We start from the raw sequence: 25,687 nt of genomic DNA, 5'->3' as shown, positions 1-25,687 counted from the left end.
AAAATCATCATCTGTTTTCATCATGCTAAAGTGATTCCGCGCGCTCCCGAACCCGTACGAATTTTGACGTTGACATGTAGAAGCGTGATTCAAATCAACTCCGCGAATACCCGAGCGATTCTCACTTCATCAACTGGGCTTCATACGGCAACAACCCAAAACAAATAAAGAATTAGGGTCAATGGCATTCATGGTAATTTGTTGACTTCATTGAAGTTAATTTGGGAATTTTGCTTCTTTTCCTTTCTAAACGTCTGATGCACATGGTTTTTTTTTTTAATTATCATTCTCTAAGTAACTTGTTGGCCCACCAATATTCTAGACATAACTTTATGACCAAACCTTATCCTTCACTTTTGCACAAGTGGGCCCAATCACTAGTTGCCAAACAAATCAATTGTGCCAGCATCTATCTTATACAGCTGTGCACAAAACATACCTGCCATTTTTTATTTTTTTATTTAGTCAGCAAACCCTCTGCAACACACAACATCCATACCCCAAAAGTCAAACATTTGTGCAACCATCTACCTCTTTCTCTCTCCTTCGATACTCAGCACCAAAACCAGAGATTTCCCTAATAATTTTTTTTATTAGATGCATATCTCTGCCACACACAACATCCACAACCCAAAAATCAACAATTGATCTTTCTCTCTCTGCGATGAACAAAGAAACAAAAGCAGACAAACTTTAACCCCAATTTCAAGTCTCTCTCAATTTCCCAAAACCCCTTTCTTCTCCTCTTCGATACCCAGCTGATCTAAACACCAAACAAATCTCTAATGAAAAATCAGTTCAATCATCTATTCACACCTACAAACCCCTAAATCAGTTGGTACCCTCAAACACACCAGCCGATAATCATCATCTCTGTCTCTCTTTCTCAGTGATACCAGCTGAAAGACTTGGGGAGCCGACGAACAACTTCGATGAAACACCAGCGACGACGAAACATGAAGCCGACGAAACTCATTGGTGTGATGTCGACGAAACTGATGTTGAGATTTTGCCGACGAAACTGAATGGTTGATGTGTGTTGATCGACGAAACAGAAGTTGAGATCTTGCCGACCAAACTGAATGGTTGATGTGTGTTGATCGACGAAACAGAAGTTGAGATCTTGCCGACGACGAAACTCATTGTCTGACGAAACGACTCGACAGAGGGTTTCGCCGAAGGGTTTCGTTTCGTCATGGGAAGTGGGGTTTCGTCGGAAACCCTAAAATTTCTTAACAGCCGCCACCACTTCTTCAAGAACACAGCCTCTGTTCACTTCGCAGATCTGACGAAAATCCTTAAAAACATGATATTTGATGATGAAAACTTGTTGATTTCGGTGTGAAACATAAAACCCAACACTTTGTACGGTCCGACTCAGCTCAGATCCGTATATTCGGTCTCGAATCTGGGTTTTTCTTCATTTCACCATTTTTAGATCTTGAACAAAAATCACGAAAATCACAGATCTAGAGCACATGTGACTTAGCAAACTGTTAGATTTACTAAATCAGGCACCATGGCTCTGATACCAATTGTAGGATCGAGTTTCGTGTGAGATCAGTTCAAGATGGGAGAGATTAGAGATGATAAACAAACAACTTTGTATTAATCCGGTAGTAAAACATTACAAATCGGCCCGATTACATGATAACCAAACTAATACCAAAGAAGTATACATCAGGGGAGAGACCAAGTGGTGATCTCTCCCCCTACACAATAAAGCAAACTGAGAACTCTCACAAATGAGCTCCCTGTCTCTCACTCTCCCTTTTGCAAATGAGACAAAGGGTTGGTATTTATACCCATACCCATTTGTCTAGCAAACACACACGGTCAAGCAAATAACCCTCTCGTTTGACCACTTCAAACGAGCAGGTCAATACACGTTCGTTTGACCGTTTCACTAACTATTACAAATTCAACGTAAAATGATAACTAATCTATTCGACAAGCATCGGACACAAAATCTGCATCAACAGGGTGAAAAATTCCAAGGGGTACGGTCGGGATTTCCGGCGAAAAATAACACTAAAAAATATTTTTTCATGGGGTACGCGGTTCACCCTTGGCTTTGGGTGGATACACCCCTGCACATAAACTATGATCTAATGACCTAGAACAATTTCATAAATGAAAAGTTAATAAACTTCAATATATCTATTTCTAATCTCTAAGGTGCACTCTCTTCACTCATAATCGAGGAACCTTGGAAACCTGTCATGAAGAAAGAATACGGCTGAGCAAAATGTCACAAATATGCAAAAAGATGTACACAAATCGAAAAATTTTTAATAGAACAACGGAAAAAAATTGAACTTCAAAGGACAATTACTTCAAAATCATAGTTTTCTAATTATAACTTGTATACGACATTATAAAAATCCCAAAAATTTTAACGCGAATAACTTGGAACGTCCCTGCTTCTATGTTCTGAGCAAAAATGAGTTCGGGTTAAACACGAAAGGTGACTCGGAATGATAAACTGCTGCTAATGGCCACGTGGCGGCAAATGATGAAACGTATATCACGCACAACTTTTGAAACTCACTCTACACAAAACTCAGAGAGATCTTCATGTTCTACGACTCAACTGTGGTACTCTTTAGGGTTTTCTTATTTTATGATTTTGTTTGCTTAAATGTTGAATTAGGGTTTGTTTCAATTATACGTCTGTTTATGGGTCTTTCTTTCTTTCTTTCTTTTATAGGAAGAGGTTTGTAGCTGTTAAATTTACATGCACACCAACTGTTTGTTTTTATGCCTCATATAAGATACTCCTTTTTGTTTTATTATTTGTATTTATGTTGTTATTCCTGTAGACTGTTTCTTGTAAATAGATGATTTTGTTGAAATTTTTAAATTGGGAATCTAGTTTTAGAGTTGGATTTTCATTTGCATCTTTACTAAATGCCTTTATTTATTGTTTAATGTGTGTGTGTGTGGTGGGTTTTGGGGGGGGGGGGGGTCTAACAGGATTTTGCAAACTATGTGGACGGAGAAGAAGAGAGTGGTGGAGATCAAAATCTCGATGATCATGATATGGTCAGTCTAAGTTTATGATCAAACGTTAGATGTAGTGTTACATGCTAGATATTCAAAGTGTTAATGTTTATTTAATAGTTTACAAATGTGACAGATATGTCCGATGCCCAAGCAAGAACCGGGAAAGTACAGAAATCATGAAAACATTCCCTTATCGAGGTTATGTTGTGCTGATATGTATCTGTAATATATGGTAAATATATTATTTCACAAAACTGTTATATTTGGAATCTTCACTTTAGTGATTGTAGTTTTGAATTTGCATGCAGATCTATTTGTTTCCATCTTCCTTGAATCAATTGTTAAAATTGAGATTTCTTACTGACGATAAAATCAATAATTAGTTTTTAAGTTAATATTATAACTTACAAGCTTTTATCTGTAAGTATTACGTATCTTTAACTACCCTGAAAAAGGAGTTAGCTTTTGTACAAGAACAACTTATGAAAACAAATGCTGTTTAGATAAATAACACTTTGAGGTAATTCTGAGTTGTGATGTAAATATACACTGCATAGTATATTCTTGTCAGTGCGCTTACTTTTTTGTTACTTCTGTCACTTTGTAGCGCAGGAATGCATTTTACAGCGTCAAACAACGATTGTGGTGTGAGATAATATGATATGGATGGATTTCAACTCGTGAATCATTTTCTTTTTATTCGGCCAGTGAATGTGAGTTTCTTTTTATTTATTAATGTGAACTTCTAAAAAATGAAGTGTTCTAAATAGAACATATATTGGAACAAAATTCATATATGTTCCATTTATGTCACTTGACTTTTGAAATATTTTAACATTTATAATTTCTTTTTACAATACTGGAACACCTAATGAAAGCTGAGTGACTGTTAAGAAACAAACAATGCTTTTGTGTTACTTTTGTAATTGATATATCACTTAAACGGCGATCTTAGATTCTTTTGCTTAAATTTTATCCAAAGCTAGTCTAAAGGTATACTATATCTATAGTGGTAATAATCAATAGTCTTCCGTATTTACGTTATTTGCTTTCCGATTGTAGTTAGGTTAAGCACCGTCAAAACTAGACTGTCTAGCTTAACTAGTGATGCCAATTAATCTTGTTAACAAAGCTTTACAATGTTCCTCGAGAGTTCACACGCCGCTCTTATCTTGGATATACTATTGCTTGATAGGTATAGTTAATATCTTGGATATACTATTGCTTGGATATACAATAGGATGTATGTGTTTTTGTTTTGTTTTGATCTTGTGTATTGTTCTTATACTTTCATAGTTACTTCCTTAAGTTGCATTTAATTTACCCAAAGGTACTCCACTTTTGAAGGATTTAACCATGGAAACCCTACTGTTCATTTGGTTAGCTTTTTAGTAGGTTTGTAACATTTAAGATATACTTCGATCTAGGTACTCCGTTCAATAAATGTGAAAGTGAAAAAGAAATTTTGGTATGACTTACTATGAGCGTTGTAACTATAGGAGTGTTTAAAGGGATCTAGGTTTGAAGATAGAGAATTTTGATTAATTTCATTTGAATTAATGATGGGAATGGATCTTATAATGTGTTGGAATTTTGAAAAAGTAACTATAATAAAATATTTATGATGATATTAATAAACTAGTATATATTTAATTACAAAAATAAATAATAAATGTTATATCACATTACACTATATCATATTACATCACATTACATGACATGTCACTGTTAACACCTCAAATGTAAGAATACACCCCATGCCCTTAGGGTGCAAACATAATGGGTGGAATGCATTTAAAACGAGTAATGTGTTATGTTTGCACCCTTGTACTAACAATCTACGAGAGACGTACCTGCCAAAAGGACAGTGCCCTCTTAGACCACACAAAATGGACATGAAAAAGTGGTGCGGAAGCCTCTTCACGTCGGGCACACCGGGCCGTGGGTGGTGTGAGGGAGGGGGAAACTTAGTTTTCACTGGAAACACCACTATTCGTGTAGACTACTCATGGTGCATTCATTTCTGTAGGATCGTTTGCTGACCCAAACGAGTCGTTCAGAGGCTTTCTCCTTGGTTTCAGGTGCGGAATTACAAGAAACTAAGGTAGAAACAGCACGCAAATCACTTTAACTACTTGTTTTATTCATTTTACACTGATTACACTTCAAATCATGCACCGGCAGCACTTCGGTACGATTTCACTCACTGTTACAAATGAATCGCTCATTGGACCTATTTATAGACATTTGGGTTCGCTTATTGGACAGGTCTAATAAGCGAACCAGCTTGATGCCACTCGAGCGGACCACACCAATTGGTCGTTCGAGCGGACCCAATGCATTGACATATGAGCGATCCATACATTGTCCATTCGAGCGGTCCAGCTAACATGTCGTTCGAGCGGACCATGTATATGTCCGTTCGAGCGAACCTAACTCTAATGGGCCTAAATGTTACATGCTTTCTCGTCCTCCGTACATTATACAATCAGTCCTATTCTAAGACTCGAACGAAGATGTAGTCGACAGACAACTGCACCAACAGACTCCCCCTTGAATGTTGACGGAATCTTCAGTGAGAGTCTTCAACATGACATTCTTGGGTATCGCTCGGTCTTCTTCAGGAATTCTGCCTGGATCTTTCTTTGGCTATAACTATCATCAGACTCCCCCTATCATCATGCTAGGATCGCCGTCTGGGATTTGTTACCACCATTGAAATCATCTCCTGACTTTATCTCTTCAAACTTCTTCTCAGGTTCTGATGTATCTCCTGGCTTTCCGTAGCAACAGGATCAGAAACCTGCACAACTCAAACAATCTATCACAAACAAACACAATTGTGATTCAACTTAATGAATCAACTAATCATTTAAGAATATTCAAGAATTCTTCACATTTAACAATTTATTAAACTTTCCAAAATCTGATTAATCATTTCAAATCACTTTAACCAAACCAACTATTCATCTTGTTTAGCCTTTAAGATTTTGAATTTCAGCTTTCCAACATCAGTTGTCGAAAATCTTTTTGGATTTTTCAAAATATGAAATGTAAATGCACAGACAAGAATTTAAATGCAGAACAAACATATTTTTGTGAGTTTGTGCAAGAGGATCATATCAGTTTTTGAGACACATCATAAGCACTGTTAAGCTTCTAATCATTTTAAGTTTTAAACGATTCACGTAGATTAACGATATAGCTGTCCTCTTAAATTTTCGTACAATTTTCAATCTATTCAGGATACTATTTAAGTATTTTATGAACGTAGTTAATTCATGTGTCCCACCTCTTGAATATACTCCCGTATCCAGAATCCCAATATTCAGTCTTACAGGTATGAATACTACAATGATATCTGTACATAAATTAGGGGAAAAATGCGAGAACTGAGGGATCTCAGGTCAGAACTTCCGTTCAGCAGAGAGATATCAGCTTCGACTTAGCAGTGTGTCCCCTTTAGAGGATCTTTTTAGCTACAACAGATGATTATCAATTTTATTGTCTAATCAACTGAGGGCTTTATGCTATATTTCAAGCATTTTGGATAAAGTATTAGCCAAGGACTAGGTCAGGACTACCGTTCAGCAGAAGTCCTGGAATAATACCCCAGACATCATAGAGTATAAACACCTAGTATATCAGAATACGAGACCTTTCAAACGAGATTTCAGGGGTTACCTATATATCCAAGTAGTGTTCCCCACGAATTTCACAAGTTTGAAATTTTAGGTTTATATCCCGAATAAATATACTAAATGTATAAAAACCTATCGTCACATCATCAGTGAGACCGTTTATCACATTTGGCATTACATTTCTTTAGCGTGCTGTGATAGTCCAACTGATTTACTATCATTTCCTCTTGTTTCGCAACAAAACTCATTTTTACAATTTTTCAATGTTTTTGACATTTTCAAATTTTCTAATTTTTTTAAAATTTTTCTCCCCCTAAAATCAAAATATGTTTCAATTTTGATTTTCTGGGAAAACTTGAAACAAACTGTACAAACTTGACAACTTGATGAGAATCACTTCAATTCTCCATCCACTTGGCGTAAACAATCAGAACTCCCCCTCACAACAAACTATTTTCCCATTATGATTTCAAAACACTTAAGTTTGTTTTAATCAAAATGGTTTTTCCAGAAAATATAAGTTTGTTTACCAAACATTTTAGGTTTGGGGTTACTTCATCATCTTGTTTTCTACAGAAAAGTAGGAAAAACCAAGTACAAGTTAATGTCCTTGATTTACCATTTGTAGTCCAGAATCCTCTGTACCACTTGCAAAAATATAAACTCGTCTAATACCACTTGAAAGAAAAACACAAACAAACCTTTTTACTGTTTGTTTGATTGACGTTACCGATTAGAATTTTAGACAGATGCCGATTCATGATCCACGATACCATCTTGGGATCTCCGGCAATTCCTGCAAAATCTCAAACACTGATTTAGAAGGATGCCGATTCATGCTCCACGCTTACCAACCTGGGAGCTCCGGCAAGTCAGGATTTTTCATTTAAACAGATTTACCCAAGCCTGACCAGCCTTGGGTGATTTCGAATTCTTGTTCAACAATGGTGGAAAGTTTTTCTCATCCATTGTTATATCAGAATTCTCGACTTTTACCTCAACACATGGCTCTTCTGGTTTTACCATACCAGAATCATTGCCTGACTGTGGCTTGTCTGACTTTGATGAGCCAGATTCATCACCTGAAAGTGGCTTGTCTGACTTCGACATGTCAGATTCATCACCGACCTTTTCCTTCTTTTTCTCCTCTTTCGTCCCCAGATTTGTATCTGATAAATTCTTTTCGTTTGTCTTTACAACTGAGGGAGTAGATTCATCAGAACTTTTATTCCTTTTGTCCTGTGAATCCGAGGACAAAATCTTCTCGAGATACTCTCTCGCCTTTTTCCTCTTTTTCCTCAGTCTGTCTTTCTGCCCCTGCGAAAGCTTCACTTTCGTCTCTTGAACTTTCTGTTCTTGAACTTTTGGTTTTTGAACTTTTGGTTCTTGAACTTTCAATTCTTTGGGTTTGACTTTGAATGGATTTCTTGCCACTTTCTGAGATACAGCCCTCGATCTTTCATTTGATCTCCTTGGGCAATCTCTGGCAATATGACCTTTGATCTGACAATTGTAGCATCTTCTGGTCTCATAACTCCAATTCCGGCAGTTAACAGCAATGTGTCCTTGATAACCGCATCGGTAACACACTCTGTTATCGTACCGTATACCACCTTCACACCAAACGCTCAGATCATAGCATTGTCTGGCTTGGTGATATTCCTTCCTCAAGTTTGCTGGATTTGGCTTTGAAGCATTGTGGTCCGACCTGCACCACTTATTACCAACATTTTTTGAGTTTTCATTTTTTACTTTTTGTAATTTTTCATTTCGATTGGATGCTCGATCTGATGAACTTTTATTAACTTTTTGTTTCTGTTCCACTTTCTTCTTCAAAGGTTTTTGCTTAGAGCATTCTCCCTTTTCAGTCGATTGCAGAACAATTTTCTGAAATTTTTCTTTTGATTTCAAAAATAATTTTTGTTTTTCAGATTTTTTATTTTCAACATCAGATTTCACACCACAATCTTTAACTTTGACATTATCAAAGTTTGTGACATTGTCACTTATTGGAACTGAATTGATTGGTTTTGGACAGGGAAAATTCAAACTGTCTGATTTAGTCACAAAACCTATCAATTTCTTTTCAAGTTCATCAATCTTGCTTCTGGAATTTTCAGCTTCTTTTTCAAGCTGAGATATTCTACCAAGATGAGACTTGATCGAACTTTCATTATCAATATTCAAATTTTCAAGAACAGATTTTTTATCTTCCAGAACTTTTATTTGTTCTTGAAATTTTAATTCATTTGCCTTCAAATTTTTATTCTCTAGCTTGATCCAGAAATCTTCATCTTCTGATGATTTCTGTTTACTTTCAAGCTCTTTTTCCAACTCTTTGATTTTCATTTGAGCACATTCACCTTCTTTTTTGAGTTTAATGATTTTCTGAAGATGGGAATTTATCATTTTCTATTTTTCAATGTTCTTTTTACTAAACACATTTCTCCCATCTTCAAGAATTTTTATTTGATTCTGAAATTCTTTTTCAATTTTTGTTTTTTCAATTTCAAAACCTTTAACTTTTTCATTTAACTTCTTGTTTTTAAATGTCAAACTGTTCAAACCAACCAACAGTTTGTCATTTTCAGCTTTCAACTTCTCACAATTTTCTTTCAGAATAAGAATCTGATTTTCAGCAGCGTGCTTCTCGTCTTTCAACCTTTTGACTTCAGATGCCCAACTTCCCATGTCTTTCACAAGTTTGTCATAATCAGTCTTGACGTTATCGCATCTTGAACACATTGTTTCATTCTTCACCGATTCTTCAGCTTTTGGAGCTTCTTCTTCCTTCGCTATGAATGTACCTGCACAAAAGATTTGAACGAAATCAAGAGGATTTCCATTATTATCAATATAACAACCTCGTTTGAAATCGTATTTCAGCACATATTTTGCCCTGACACATTTAGCAACCCTTTTATGCATCTCTTCAATCACATCTGAACTCAGATCTAGCACATTATTCTCTAAAACCTTGATCATTTCTTTCTTTTTCTTTCTAATTTCAAGTTCATGAGCTTTAAGTCTGCTGATAAACTGATTTAGAGGTAGTTTTGAAAAATTTGAGTCCTCCCTTAAATTTTTCAAACGTTCATCCCATTCAATCGGTAATGCATCTGCAAACTTCTCTGATTTCTCAACATTTGACGGATATATCTCATGATCTCTCAAATAATTCAGTAAGACACTATATCGGTCTTTAAGATCATCCAACGTTTCGTCTTTCAGACATACAAAATATTTAAACCTTTTTGCCCATCCATCTTTGCTCACTTTTCTATAACCCTCATCTAGAAATCCGTGATGCCAATCATTAAATTTTTCAAAATAATAGTTCTCCTGTTCATCAAACACCATTGCCATTTTTCACAAAATCCCGATACGTATTAGTTTACTGATAAGCGAACCAGGATGACAGAAAAACAGACCAAATACTCAATCGGACACAAGAGCAGTCCAGACGGATCAAATGAGCGAACCGGACGGATTGATCTTGGAGCGGACCGACCGTATGAGCGAACCAGACGGATTGATCTTGGAGCGGACCGACCGTATGAGCGAACCGGACGGATTGATCTGACCAGATACGCGGACCGTCCGAATGAGCGATCCAAACGAATCTCTATCCGACCAAATAAGCGGACCTCCTGGTTTGACCCATTTTTCTTTCGAATTTTGGCTTCAAACTTTCCAGGGTTTGTCTCAGTACTATTGCGCACAATCTGTGAAAATTTGAGCGAATTCCGACCGTGAAATCTTTCCGAATCAGTAAAAGAAGGTGTAGAAGTAAGAAAAGTGATGAAATCCGGCTAATTTCTGCAGAGAACCTCCTCCTGAGCTCTGATACCAATTGTAGGATCGTTTGCTGACCCAAACGAGTCATTCAGAGGCTTTCTCCTTGGTTTCAGGTGCGGAATTACAAGAAACTAAGGTAGAAACAGCACGCAAATCACTTTAACTACTTGTTTTATTGATTTTACACTGATTACACTTCAAATCACGCACCGACAGCACTTCGGTACGATTTCACTCACTGTTACAAATGAATCGCTCATTGGACCTATTTATAGACATTTGGGTTCGCTTATTGGACAGGTCTAATAAGCGAACCAGCTTGATGCCACTCGAGCGGACCACACCAATTGGTCGTTCGAGCGGACCCAATGCATTGACATATGAGCGATCCATACATTGTCCATTCGAGCGGTCCAGCTAACATGTCGTTCAAGCGGACCATGTATATGTCCGTTCGAGCGAACCTAACTCTAATGGGCCTAAATGTTACATGCTTTCTCGTCCTCCGTACATTATACAATCATTCCTATTCTAAGACTCGAACGAAGATGTAGTCGACAGACAACTACACCAACAATTTCGACTTTTCAAATCACCACTATATGTAAAATTTGGTGGGAAAGCTGTATAAAGAATTTAGAATCCCTCCCACTTATATGTATTATAATCTAGATAGTGTGACAAATATTATTATTATTATTAGATATTAGTATAACCTAAGGTTGTGGCAGTTACCCTAACCGGCCACAAATATATGTATTCAACATTCTGTACAATTTCGATTTTATCAATTCATAATCATATGAACATATTATTCATTCTATCAAAACCCTAGAAACCCCAACAAAGTGGTATCAGAGCCACACGAATCGATCGTATACTGTCAAACACGAAATCCAGATTCCTGTTATTGACTATATTCTGTCAAATGAATCCAGCAACCGACATTCAATCACAAATTCCAAAACTTTCTGGGGAGAATTACTATCACTGGCATATCCAGATGAGGGTTTTACTGGAATGTCAAGAATTATGGAGTATTGTAGAAGACGGATATCAAGAATTAGGAACGAATCCCTCAGAAAACGCTATCGCTGCACATCGGGAATCAACGAAGAAAGATAGAAGGGCACTGCATATCATATTCCAGTCGGTTAATGAAACTGTGTTTGAACGTGTTGCTATGGTGAAAACGTCAAAAGATGCATGGACCACACTGCACAAGTCTTACAGGGGAGAAAATCGCGTCAAAACGGTAAAATTACAAACCTTAAGATGTAGTTTTGATGCTTTAAAGATGAAAGAGGGTGAGACCGTTGAAGATTATTTCAATAGAACAACTTTAATTGTAAATCAATTAAGAATGAATGAAGAAAAAGTGAGTGAACAGCGTGTAGTAGAAAAAATACTACGAAGCCTGACTCGAAACTTCGAGTCAGTGGTTATCACGGTAGAAGAAACAAAAGATTTAGAGAATATGTCCACCGAAGAACTCATGGGCATACTCCAATCCCATGAACTACGGATGAAAATGTATGATGATGTTCCCATAGAACATGCATTTCAAATGCAGAATTCGAACACGGATAAATCCGGACAGAATTTCAAGGGAAAAGGCAAAAACAAAGGCAGATCTTGGGGCTCTATAAGATGTTTTAACTGTCAGAAACTTGGACATACGGCCAAGTTTTGTCCAAAGAAGGAGACGAACGAACGGTCTGACAATGTTCTAATTCATAAGGAAGATGAATTAGATGAGCAACAAGATGATACCATGTTTATGATTTTCAACATGGAGGAGACGATTAAGGAAGATTGCTGGTACTTGGACAGCGGGTGCAGCAATCATATGACAGGTAATAAAGGCCTGTTTGTCAAGATAGATGAATCACTTCAAAAGGAAGTAAGAACGGGGGATGATAAGCGATTAGAAGTTCAAGGAATCGGAGAAGTAATGATATCAATTAAAGGTCAGAAAAAGAAGGTTCAAAATGTATTTTATGTGAAGGGATTAAAGCATAACTTACTAAGTGTAGGCCAATTAATACAAAAGGGTTACAAAGTAGAGTTTATGAAGGAACGGTGTATCATCAAGGATATAAACGACAGGATCATAGGGATCATTAAAATGACAAACAATAAAATGTTTCCTTTAAACCCTGAAAGTGACATGTCACTTGCACTATCAATGACAACAACTGATAGCTCTACTCTATGGCATGAACGATTTGGACATATAAATTATGACACCTTGATTGAAATGGGAAACAAAGAACTAGTACGAGGCATACCAAGAATCACAAAAAATTCAAACATATGTGAGGGATGCGTTTCGGGTAAACATGCTAGAAAGCCATTCCCAAAGAAGTCAACGTGGCAGACGGACAAACCTTTACAAATAGTTCATACCGATATATGTGGCCCCATGAAAACGGAGTCTATTGGTGGATGCAGGTATTTTATTACATTTATTGATGATTTCACACGAAAAACATGGGTGTATTTTCTCAAGTTAAAATCAGAAGCTTTAAGTTACTTCAAACAATTTAGAGCACTTGTGGAAAAACAATCAGATCTTAATATTAAGACACTAAGATCTGATCGGGGAGGCGAATACTGTAGCAAAGAATTCCAAGATTATTTAAAGATGAGTGGAATACACCACCAACTAACGAACAGCTATACCCCTCAACAAAATGGGGTGGCAGAACGAAAAAATAGAACTCTGATGGAACCCAGTCGAAGCATGATGAATATGAAGAAGTTAGATAATAGTTATTGGGCCGAAGCCGTGGCCTGTTCTACTTATATATTGAACCGTACAGTAATGAAAACAAGACCAGATGTGACACCATATGAAGCTTGGAATGGACGAAAACCAAGTGTTGAGCACTTCAGGGTGTTTAGATGTTTAGCATATGTCCATATTCCAAAACAACTTCGAAGTAAGTTAGATATCAAAACCGAAAAGACTGTATTTGTAGGATATAGTACAAATACAAAAGGATATAAGTTATATAATCCGCTAACTAGTAAAATTATAGTTAGCCGAGATGTCATCTTTGTCTTTGACGAAAATAAGGCTTGGATATCTGAATCTGAACCCACATCGATACCTTTTCTGATGAACAATGAGGATAGTTCAGCTATAACATCTCAAACAAATCCAGAACCTATACTGGATGCTACTGCTGGAGATGGAGTTGCTATCGGAAGTCCTGAAATCAATAACAGTCAAGACGGAATGGAAGCAACAGCCGAAAGCACAGCAAGTGAACAAACATCAATGTCAAACTCCGGAATTCAACTTAACGATGAATCTTCCACAGATTCAGAAAATGAAACTATCAATACTCGAAGTATAGGAAGTATTTATAGGAACACACGTGAACTTACAGAAGAAGAGATTTCTCACAAATATAGTGGAAATCAAACCGTCAATTTCGTCCTTTATGCACAAGCAGATCCAGCATCTTATGAAGAAGCTAGTAAAGATGTTAAATGGCAAGAAGCTATGGACAAAGAAATAGAATCTATATATAAAAATCAAACATGGGAATTAGTAAATCCTCCAATGAATCAGAAGCCAATTGGTGTCAAATGGATTTATAAGACTAAGTTTGATGAGTATGGTAACGTAGACAAATACAAAGCAAGATTAGTAGTGAAAGGATATAAACAAAAATATGGAATAGACTATCAGGAAGTCTTCGCTCCTGTGATTCGGTTTGAAACGGTCAGACTAGTTCTAGCATTAGCTGCAAGGAATGACTGGTATTTACATCAAATGGATGTAAAGACGGCTTTTCTCAACGGAAACTTAAATGAACAAGTATATGTAGAGCAACCCAAGGGATATGTTATGAAAGGGTAAGAAGAAAAGGTATGTCTTCTCAAACGTGCACTGTATGGACTAAAACAAGCTCCTAGAGCATGGTACAGTCGAATCGATAACTATTTTAAGTTACATGGATTCAAAAAGTGCACATACGAACACACCTTATTTGTTAAAGACACCAATGAAGGAAAATTGGTGATATGTCTATATGTGGATGATTTGATTATAGCCAGTAACTCCATGAACTTAATCGACTCTTTCAAAAGCATGATGAAGGAAGAGTTTGAGATGACTGACATGGGGAAACTACACTATTTTCTTGGTATGGAAGTTTCATATGAGAATGGGAACATAATTCTCTCTCAAAGAAAATATATGCGAAACCTATTATATAAATATAGGATGACTAATTGTAATTCAGTCTCCACTCCCATTGAATATGGATTAAAACTATCAAAGGATGATTCGGAAGTATTTGCTGATGAAGGAACTTATCGAAGCCTTGTTGGAAGTCTTATGTATCTTACTAATACCAGGCCAGATATAACATATGCTGTAACGAAAATCAGCAGATTTATGGAACATCCAAAGAAAAGCCACTGGGAAGTAGGGAAGCGAATACTCAAATACATCAAAGGAACATTAAGTCAAGGGGTCACATACTCAAAGGGTGGACAAGGAAAACTGATGGGTTTCAGTGACAGCGATTATGTAGGAAATGTGGACGACAGCAAGAGCACTTCCGGACATGTATTTCTTCTAGGGTCAAGTCCCATTTCCTGGCAATCGAAGAAACAGAAAGTTGTGGCATTATCATCAACGGAAGCGGAATATATGGCTTTATCTTTAGCCGGATGTCAAGTAATTTGGATCAAAGGCATACTTGACGAGATTCAGGGAAGAATAGAATATCCAATACCAATTTATTGTGACAACAAGTCCACAATATGTTTAGCAAAAGATCCAGTTTACCATGGCAAGAATAAACATATTAGAGTTAAGTATCATTTCATTCGAGACTTGATCAAGAAAAAAGAAGTAGAAGTATTATTCTGCGCAACAAAAGATCAAACTGCGGATATCATGACTAAAGCATTACAAAATAAAGACTTCTCTAGGCTGAAGACTCGTCTCAATATGGAAACTATCTAGCTTACGGGAGGATATTAGATATATGTATATATATGTATTATAATCTAGATAGTGTGACAAATATTATTATTATTATTAGATATTAGTATAACCTAAGGTTGTGGCAGTTACCCTAACCGGCCACAAATATATGTATTCAACATTCTGTACAATTTCGATTTTATCAATTCATAATCATAATCATATGAACATATTATTCATTCTATCAAAACCCTAGAAACCCCAACAGGTGTGAGGGAGGGGGAAACTTAATTTTCACTGGAAACACCACTATTCGTGTAGACTACTCATGGTGCATTCATTTCGACTTTTCAAATCACCACTATATGTAAAATTTGGTGGGAAAGCTGTATAAAGAATTTAGAATCCCTCCCACTCGCTCTCCTGCCGCATGTCATCCACATTTAACAATTGTTTGTTCTGTGTTGAAGAAGGTTATGGATTCAATTCCGGTAGCGAAGAAATTTACATGGATCAGGGGTGTGATATGAACCAACTGGATTTAGATAAATGATAACCCGTTGAGGGGATCAATCTCTAAAGAAAATAGCAAGAAATAGACTTTGAGATAACTAGAATCATTTAAACAGAATGTTAACTATCTAACCCACTACTCCACTAACTCAACTAATAACTAATAATATGGAACTAAAAAAGAAAATCATGCAACAAGTAAACTGGTACGTAACACAAACAAGAGCCAGAAACTTAACGGTATTTAGTTTGGTTCTCTGTTCTATAGTTTTTGAAAAAGTGGTTTTTGTTTCAGTTTGGTCTGGAACAAGAACTCTATCCGCCTTGAAATATGTTTAGGAACTTTTATGAGATATCCAAGAAACCCATGTATTGTGTGTCTTTATATGCTAATAGAATCGAGGGAAAATTCATTTAGTATCAATAGTATAAGTTAATATTCAGTGGATGGCATTGTATTTCACTTTTGTACAATTTAATGGTAGTTTTCAAAATGTTTAAAACAAGTAAGTTTAGTATACAAACGTTGCTATTGGGTCATCCTCTTACTAGGGTTGTAAAGGAAATCAACGTTGCTTTATTTCACAAACAAACAATACCATTCTTATTTAACACTCTTAACCCCTTTCAAATTATAATCTTAAGTATTTGCGGATAACTATGTCTTATATTTTTTTTATCTTTAATTTGAAAACTTAGAACTTACACGTCTAGGTTAACTAATAACCCAAAGGGTTATTACACAATTAAATTATAGTCAAAGACGATAAGGTTTTATACATAAAACTTTGTCACGCGTGATCATATTTTATCTTTTGAGAAGATGTTTCCAAGGAGGTGGCGGTTTAAGAGTGTTCGGTTCTTCACGTGCTTGATCATCTGTCAGGTACCAGCTCTTATATATGCATGTCATAAACACCAAAAACAATTAGTGTTTATATTTATTTTGTGTTAACGGATTGAAAATGACAAAAGAAATGTTTGAACGACTGGGCTCTGTCGTGTATCGCAACCGAAACGCCTTTAAACGTCTCATGTCGCGACAATTAATAAGTGCACTTTGCCGAAGTGTGCACTTTGCTGAAGTATACACTTTGCTGAAATATGCACTTTACACTTTGCTGAAGTGTGCACTTTACTAAACTGTGCACTGATCTGTGCACTTTGCTAAACTGTGCACTGACTTATGTAGTTTGCTAAATTGTGCACTTTGCACTAATCTGTGCACTTTACTAAATTATGCACTGACCTGAGCACTATGCTAAACCGTGCACTATGCACTTTGCTGAATTGGGCACTATGCTAAACTGTGCACTGACATGTACACTTTGCTAGATTGTGCACTGACTTGTGCACTTTGCTAAACTCTGCACTATGCTAAACTATGCACTGTGCACGGACCTGTACACTTTGCACTGACTTGTGTACTTTGCTAAACTGTGCACTTACCAGTGCACTATGCTAAACTGTGCACAGACCTGTGCACTTTGTTAAATTGTACATTGTGCACTGACCAGATTGGGTTTGAACTTGTTGGTTCCCAAACCATTCTTTTGGTCGATGTGTTAGCAAACCCATTGTCTGAGGACAATTTAGCCCCTTTTCAAATTGGAAAAACTTTAATATAATAAAAACTAGCAGGCACATTCAGCTTATTATCCCATCTAGATTTATTATGTCCCTAAGGACATAAGGTTTCCAACAGTTTAGTGATTTAAAATCCATTTGGTCGTAATTTCGCATCATAATCGTGTTCTTGGCTCTAAAGGTTGTTTTACCCAAATACTAGATATACCTCACTTGAGTTAATCTAATTGCCACATCTGGCCAAACCGTCTTTCGTCGGGCCATATGCCCCTACCAAAAGCATAATCTTTTATACATACCTGGCACGGGTCAAAACCATTGACTCGTTATCAATACCTTGCGATTTTTATTTCTTTCCAATTCGTGGCAATGCATACCCATACATTATGCTTACCTATAGGCTATAAGCACAAAACTTGACAAAACAAAGCGTTAAATACCGGGTTCAAATGGCGATCACCATTTGACCTGCATGACCCGTTTGTCCTTTTGACCATTCTTGGTTCGCCCCCTTTTTTGTTTATTGCATTTAAATCAATCTTTATATTGTTTATCACCAAAATTCATTTTTACTTGTTTGACCCGTTTGGTTCGTGTCAACAAGTGCTTATGACCAAAATATCGTTTTTCTTGTTTGACCCGTTTGGTGCGCGTCAGCAAGTGCTTATTACCAAAATTCACCTTTTTACTTGTTTGACCCGTTTAGTTCCCGTCAGCAAGTGTTTATCATCAAAAATTCATAATTTTCTTGTTTGGTTCGCGTCAGTAAGTGCTTATTACCAAAATTCATCTTTTTTACTTGTTTGGCCCGTTTAGTTCGCGTCAGCAAGTGTTTTTCACCAAAATTTCATTTTTTACTTGTTTGACCCGTTTGGTTCGCGTCTGTAACGCTTCGCATTTTTGGCATTTTCCTTATTTAGGAAGTATGTCTATACTTCTATTTTTGTAAACTTGTAATTCCTTTGTATTTGTACTTTCCTTTCCAAACATTGTAATCTGAGACTTTGATCATAATAAAAAAACTCGATTATTTTATGCATTTTCTTATACATACTTGTTATACTTTGCAAACATTAATACATACTTATACTCGAAAACTCATACTTGAAACATTCATTATACAGCTTCGCCCTTTAAACTCATACTTGAAACTTTCCTTAAAACTGGCTAAAATACGCGAAACAGGCCAAACTTAAAAACCCTTTAAGCGACTGGACTCCCTTCGTGCGAATGGACCTTCCATTCGTGCGAAGAGACCCAATCTATCCGCACCAACTCAGCTTCGCCCTATAAATACGAACCCACTTCCTCACTTCACACTTTCCAGCCACTCCAAACTCTCCCAAACGCTCTGAACCTGTGCATTTCGGATAGAACTCTCCAGACTTCTAAGTGAGTTTTAGCTTACTTATTTATCATTTCTTCTAACGTTTCTTCTATTTTCATCTACTTTTCTTCAAACTTCTTATTTGGACAACTTCTTGGATGGATTTCACGAGCTTGCTTAGGCAGCTAAGATGAATCCTCACCACTTATGAGGCCCAAAAGAAGATTTTCATTTTCGGTTTTCATTAAAAGTTCATATGCAATACTTTTCTGTTCTGAAACTTGGCGAAATCTTGAACCCATCGAGCTCACAACTAAGTCTATAGTTGTGGGTTAGTGTTGAGGTTGATTTCAGCCAAGAAACGAGCCTGTTCGCACAAACAGAACCCACTTGTCCCAAAACAGGGCCATTCGCACGAAGCGATCTGTTCGCACGACTGAGTCTCTACGCGCGAATAGACTTTCTGTTACTTTCGTTCTTGCATAATTTCAAGTGTTGAAACCATCCGGGATTCGGCATTTTCAATATGGACGAACCTGTGTTTTGGTAGAAGTGTGAACCATGGGAGCTCTGTAAACGAACCTCGTAAACGAACACCCAAACAGTCTCCAAGACTCAGAATAACTTAACCCCGCCTCGCCTCCAACACTTGCCATGTTGGGAATAACATGCCCGGATTGTCCTTATTCAGCTGTTTGGATATGTGTATTTATTTATTTTATTCATGACCAACCGAGTTGTCGACTATGTCGATAAACTTTCAGCTTTGGTGAATCATATAACGAGTTATTCGTACCCCCATGCTTGACATCCATGAACTCTCTGATTTACTGGCCTGTTAATACTATGTAATATAATAAAATATATAAAACATAACCGAAATCAAAACGTTAACCGATTAAAGGTTAAGTGTCTCGAACAGGCCCTTTCGCACGACTAGAAATTTAACACTCGCATGAACTAACTCTGTCCACACGAACAATGTTGTGAGCTTCGGTTATCTTTCTATCTCAGTTCTAAGTTCCTCGTCTGTTGATTCTAATGGGCAAATCAGGACCCATGAAATCACAAAAACTTAGTGTCACAGCGAGTGCTTAGACGATATATACATTCATGTTTATTTATACTTTTATACTTTAATTCTAATCTGAATCCTCCGTTCAACTCCAAATAACACACACATTCATTTACCCCATGTAGGGTAACCTTGGTGCTCCAACGCTCTCAACCTTCGACTCGCGGATTATCAAAGGAAGCTTTGCAAAACCGTGAGTATCCTCGACACCCTCTTTACTTTTTACACTTTTGGGTTGTAAGACCCTTATCAAAATATAACATACTTTATAATTAAAAGTTGGCATATTTATATAAAAATGCCTTTCTACAAACACATCTACATAACGATGTTCACTTAAAGTTTAAAACATTCAAACATACTTATAAAGTGTTTCCACGAGTTAAAACTAATAGAAGAAACTAAGATAACGCGGAAGCTTCATGTTAATGTGTGTTCGGTTCCTTCACAAGCTTGATCATCATCCAAAAGTCCAAATTGTTCACCTATAATCAAAACCGTCATAAACATTAGTTATGAGAGTTTTATAACATATTTAAACATGTTCGCAAATCAAAATAAACAAAACAACAATTTTTTTGCCAGTTATAAGGCCCATCGCGGGCCACGACCGGTATTAGCGTGAGCCTTCGCGGGGCGCGAAGGCTGTGGCGGGGCACGACGACAATTCTCTTTGCCTGTCGCGGGGTGCGACAGCCTCATTGTAGGATCGTTGTGATGACCAAACGAGTCGTTCAGAAGAGTTCTCGATTAATACGAAAGGCGGAAACAGACGTATCGATGTTGAATCAGCTTGATTTGCACTTAGAATCACTTTAATTGTCTTCTGTATTGATTTCAGAACGTTTTACAATGTTGGAGACAGTTCGGCAGAGCTTCGCTACCAGAATCACACACTCACAAATGAAATGGCCAAGACACCTATATATAGGCCACCCACTTCGCATGGAACAGCTTCACACGAAGTGTCAGTTCGTGCGAACTGGCAGTACCAGTTCGTACGAAGTGCTATATCCTAAATGTTTCTCTTTTTTCTCGTATAACGTGCCCTGATCTATCTAACTATTACAAGACTCGATACAAGACGAAGTCGACAGACATATGCACCAACACTCATTTTTACAGAGTGTTCGTTGATGGGTCTGCATTTTGCCCAGTATTGCCATATTTTACTCATTTACTCATAACTTTCACAATTCTTATCCGTTTTACATGAAACTTGTTCCTAAACGACCGTAAAACATATACCTACGTATTTAACACTTCGGGTTCGCAAAATCTTGACTTATAAACTAACGGCTTATAAATCCCTTATGAAGTTATTCGACCCGTTTGGTTTAACACCATTTCTCATATCTTATGGCGAGGATGAATCCTTTGCCATTTTACCCACTTCCGTATTTCGCTCCCACTACATGGTTTGCATACGCGTTTATGTCCGCTTGACATCTTTGATTCAAGCATAAGTTTTTCCATCAATAATTCAAGGAAATTCTAGTTCTCTTAGTTTTACCCAAATCTAAGGTTCATCAATCAAATTTTAGCGTATCCGATACTCAGCTTACGCATCCAATTTACTGGTTTATTGGCGTGATATTCAAATCATTTAAAACCACCAATTAGCTAACTCTTTTGTTTTGACCCTTTTGGTTGTTTTATTGAATTCCATCATTTTGCAAACATACCAAACGCATCCAATTTTGCTATTATCTTACATAAGACACATCAATGACCAAACTTGTCTATAGGAATGTAACGAAACAACAAGTCACGTACCTTAGAGCTTATCCTTCAAACGTGCATCCACTCACGCTTGTCCACCTGACGCTTCTCCCGACTTGTCTATAGAGTTCAATTAACTTCATCGTTTAGAACTCATATTATCACATATCACACATATTATCACATATCACACACAATTTTTCAAATTAGTCAATTACGTGATTCTTTATGTTTTCAACAATTTAAGGTTCACTTAGACATTATATCGAGCATCTTGTGGGCGAGGCTCATTTGCTACTATTGTCAAACTCATGACTCTACTCAAAGTCATGTATTAACATTGCTTTCAAGTCTTAACATCTACACTGTGTTCCTAAGTCTCATTATGGGGAGGGGAAGAAAAATAAATTAAGAGATAAAAGGAAGGAAAAGATGTGTTTTTTTTTTCGCGTTCCCGAGTTTAATGAAAAGTAAAGGAAAAGAGAAGAAATCAAGCATTTTATGTGTTCCCAAGTTAGGAGGAAAATAAAAGAAAGGAACAAATTTACCATTATACCCTTTAAACATAAAACATTTTAATTATATATTATATATGAAAGCAAATTTTCTCTCCTAATCTTTCCAATTTGGGAGGAAAAATATATGGACAAATTTTCTTCCATTTTCCCTCCCCTCCTATCCTTAAAAAACTCGAGAACGTGGTTTTTTTATATTTTCATCTCTTTTCTTTCCCCTTCCCCTGTTAAATCAGACTCGGGAACAGAGTGCTAGTGTGCGTAATCAACACCTAGAATCTTACATTTTACTACTAAATCAAACCATTTTCCTATCACAATTCTAGTGTTCATCATAGAATTCAAAAACCCATTTAACATAGACATGATCATTAAGGCCCCACCTCGTAGTTTGCTGAACGTCCCCGGTTTTAGGTTCTGAGCAAAAATGACTTCGGGTTAAACACCAAAGGCGACTCCTCAGAATGATAAACTGCTGCTAATGGCCACGTGGCGGCAAATGATGAAACGTATATCACGCACAACTTTTGAAACGTGCTCTACACAAAACTCAAGAGAGATCTTCATGTTCTACGACTCAACTGTTGTACTGTTTAGGGTTTTCTTATTTTATGATTTTGTTTGCTTAAATCTTGAATTAGGCTTTGTTTCAATTATACGTCTGTTTATGGGTCTTTCTTTCTTTCTTTTCTAGGAAGAGATTTGTAGCTGTTAAATTTACATGCACACCAGCTGTTTGTTTTTATGCCTCATATAAGATACTTCTTTTTGTTCCATTAATTGTATGTTATTCCTGTAGTGTGTGTGTCTGTGTTTTTTTTTTGTGGGGGGGGGGGCGAAGGTGTTTTACGGTTCTTACAGGATTTTGCAAACTATGTGGACGGAGAAGAAGAGAGTGGTGGATCAAAATCTCGATGATCATGATATGGTCAGTCTAAGTTTAGAATCAAACGTTAGATGTAGTGTTACATGCTGGATATTCAAAGTGTTAATGTTTAATAGTTTACAAATGTGACAGATATGTCCGATGCCCAAACAAGAACTGGGAAATACAGAAACCATGAAAACATTCCCTTATTGAGGTTATGCTGTGCTGATATGTATCTGTAATATATGGTAAATATATTATTTCGCAAAACTGTTATATTTGGAATCTTCACTTTAGTGATTGTAGTGTTGAATTTGCATGCAGATCTATTTGTTTCCATCTTACTTGAATCAATTGTTAAAATTGAGACTTCTTACTGACGATAAAATCAATAATTAGTTTTTAAGTTAATATATCACAACTTACAAGCTTTTATCGGTAAGAATTATGTATCTTTAACTACCCTGAAAAAGGAGTTAGCTTTTGTACAAGAACAACTTATGAAAACAAATGTTGTTTAGATAAATAATACTTTGAGGTAATTCTGAGTTGTGATGTAAATATACACTGCATAGTATATTCTTGTCAGTGCGCTGACTTTTTTGTTACTTCTGTCACTTTGTAGCGCAGGAATGCATTTTACAGCGTCAACCGACGATTGTGGTGTGAGAGAATATGATATGGATGGATTTCAACTCGTGAATCATTTTCTTTTTATTCGGCCAGTGAATGTGAGTTTCTTTCTATTTATTAATGTGAACTTCTAAAAAATGAAGTGTTCTAAATAGAACATATATTGGAACAAAATTCATATATGTTCCATTTATGTCACTTGACTTTTGAAATATTTTAACATTTGTTGGTGCACTTGTGTCTGTACTTTGTCTGTATTCTGTCTGATATAAAACGATGTCTTTTGTTAGTCTTGTAAGTTTGACCAAGTCAACCATCCTCCTGGTTTGACTTGGCCAAACATTTAGATCCTGATTGTCATATGTTTGTGTCGAAGGATGAGTTGTCGAAGGATGACTCATCGAAGGATTGTTTAGATCCTTCGATGAGCTCGAAGGATAAGCCTTCGATGGATGTTGATGGACCTCGAAGGATATCATCATTCGAGGTATATGTGGATCCTTCGATAGGTTTCAGATCGATAGATGATCTTTCGATCATCTATCTGATCCTTCGATCAGCCTATCTGATCCTTCGACCAGACGATCTGTGTTGGGTATATATACCCATGTAATGTGTTCACTTCATTTTAAGCAAGCAAGCAAGCAAGCATAGAGAACACAGAACACACACACACACACACTGTTTTAGAGGGTTTGCAAAACACATTTGTAAACATAGCTTTGTAACTGAACCTTTCATTCGTATTAATACAAGTGGTGTTAATCGTTGAATATTGTGTGTCTTGTATTTGCTTGTTTCATCTCGGTTTGCCATTCCGGTTGGATTCCGCACAACCGGGTTGGTTAGTATACAAGGATTGGACGACTAGATCCTCCTAGCCGGACCTACAAGTGGTATCAGAGTCGGGGCTCTTTTCCTTGTTAAAAACCGAGTTTATACAAGACTTTGGAGTGTTTGGACAAAACTCACATGGTTTAGCACTCGTTTTTAGTGTTTTTCTCGCATTTCTTGACGTAAAAACGTGTTCTAAACTAACCGGGTGTGTTAAAGGACGGGTTGGGTAACTTACAAATTTGTTTTTAAGAAGTTTGGTCATTTCCGGCCAAATTCCGGCTTACTCCGGTGACCGGTTTCTGGATAAGGACCTTCCATTTTAAGTAATATTTTATTGGTCAAATCCTGGTTTGGTAAAAGGTATGGTTTGAACATACCTTCTGCCGAAAGTTTCTACCAACCAATCACCTTTTCACCAACCTGTCACTTTTGTGTCAGCTGTGTCAGTAGAGATCGAAGGATATCCTTCGAAGTCGAAAGATCATCTTTCGATCAAAGGAAGTTCGATAGATAATCATCTTTCGAACATCCTTCGAAGTCTGAGACTTATCCTTCGATCCAGGGAATCTTTTCGAAGGATATATATTCGAAAGATAAGGATCTTTCAATTGTGAATCTTTCGAAATCATTGTTCGAAATTCAACAGTGATCTTTCGAACATTGTTGATCCTTCGAACAAGTATTGATCCTTCGATCTTAGTCTGTTTAGGTTTAACAGGTTTGTGTTTTTCAGGTCTTTCGATCAGGGATCCTTCGGCTGGTTGTTATCATTCGAGATATTAACATAGAATTCATTCTTCTTATCAAACATGAACCCAAGTTGGTGGGGAACTCCGGCTCCAGATAGTGGAAAATACACAAGTACAGGTTCAACTCCCTCATGGTGGGGTACACCGGCTCCAGATAGTGGAAAGTACACAAATACAAGTCTATCTCCCTCATGGGCCGAATCTCCGGTGTCGACATATTCGCAAGCAAATGCCATATCGACAGGTCAATGGGCATTAGTATCAAATCAAACTCCGAGCATTCAAAGTATCTTATTGAGCGAAAGCGAAACCGGAAGTTTGAATCGACCTCCAAAGTTGATGCACTTAAACGAGTATTCGGGATGGGTTGATAGGTTCTACACTTACGTGCTAGGGCAAAATACAGAATTGTGGTTACGTTTCACCACAGATTTCGATCAAACAATAGAGGTTGCCGCTTCATCT

The 25,687-nt window shown here is 36.9% G+C and overlaps 1 long non-coding RNA gene across 1 annotated transcript; it reads left to right on the top strand.

Moving 5' to 3' along the window:
• Positions 1-2,106: 2,106 nt before the first annotated feature.
• On the top strand, positions 2,107-3,269 carry LOC110867465. The gene is made up of 3 exons (XR_002551619.2): positions 2,107-2,598; positions 2,977-3,045; positions 3,140-3,269. It is a non-coding gene; the product is annotated as an uncharacterized LOC110867465 (long non-coding RNA).
• The last annotated feature ends 22,418 nt before the right edge of the window (positions 3,270-25,687 follow it).

This window comes from Helianthus annuus, chromosome 11 (assembly GCF_002127325.2).
Source record: "Helianthus annuus cultivar XRQ/B chromosome 11, HanXRQr2.0-SUNRISE, whole genome shotgun sequence".
NCBI lineage: Eukaryota > Viridiplantae > Streptophyta > Magnoliopsida > Asterales > Asteraceae > Helianthus > Helianthus annuus.
This window is presented reverse-complemented; position numbering and strand designations above follow the sequence as displayed.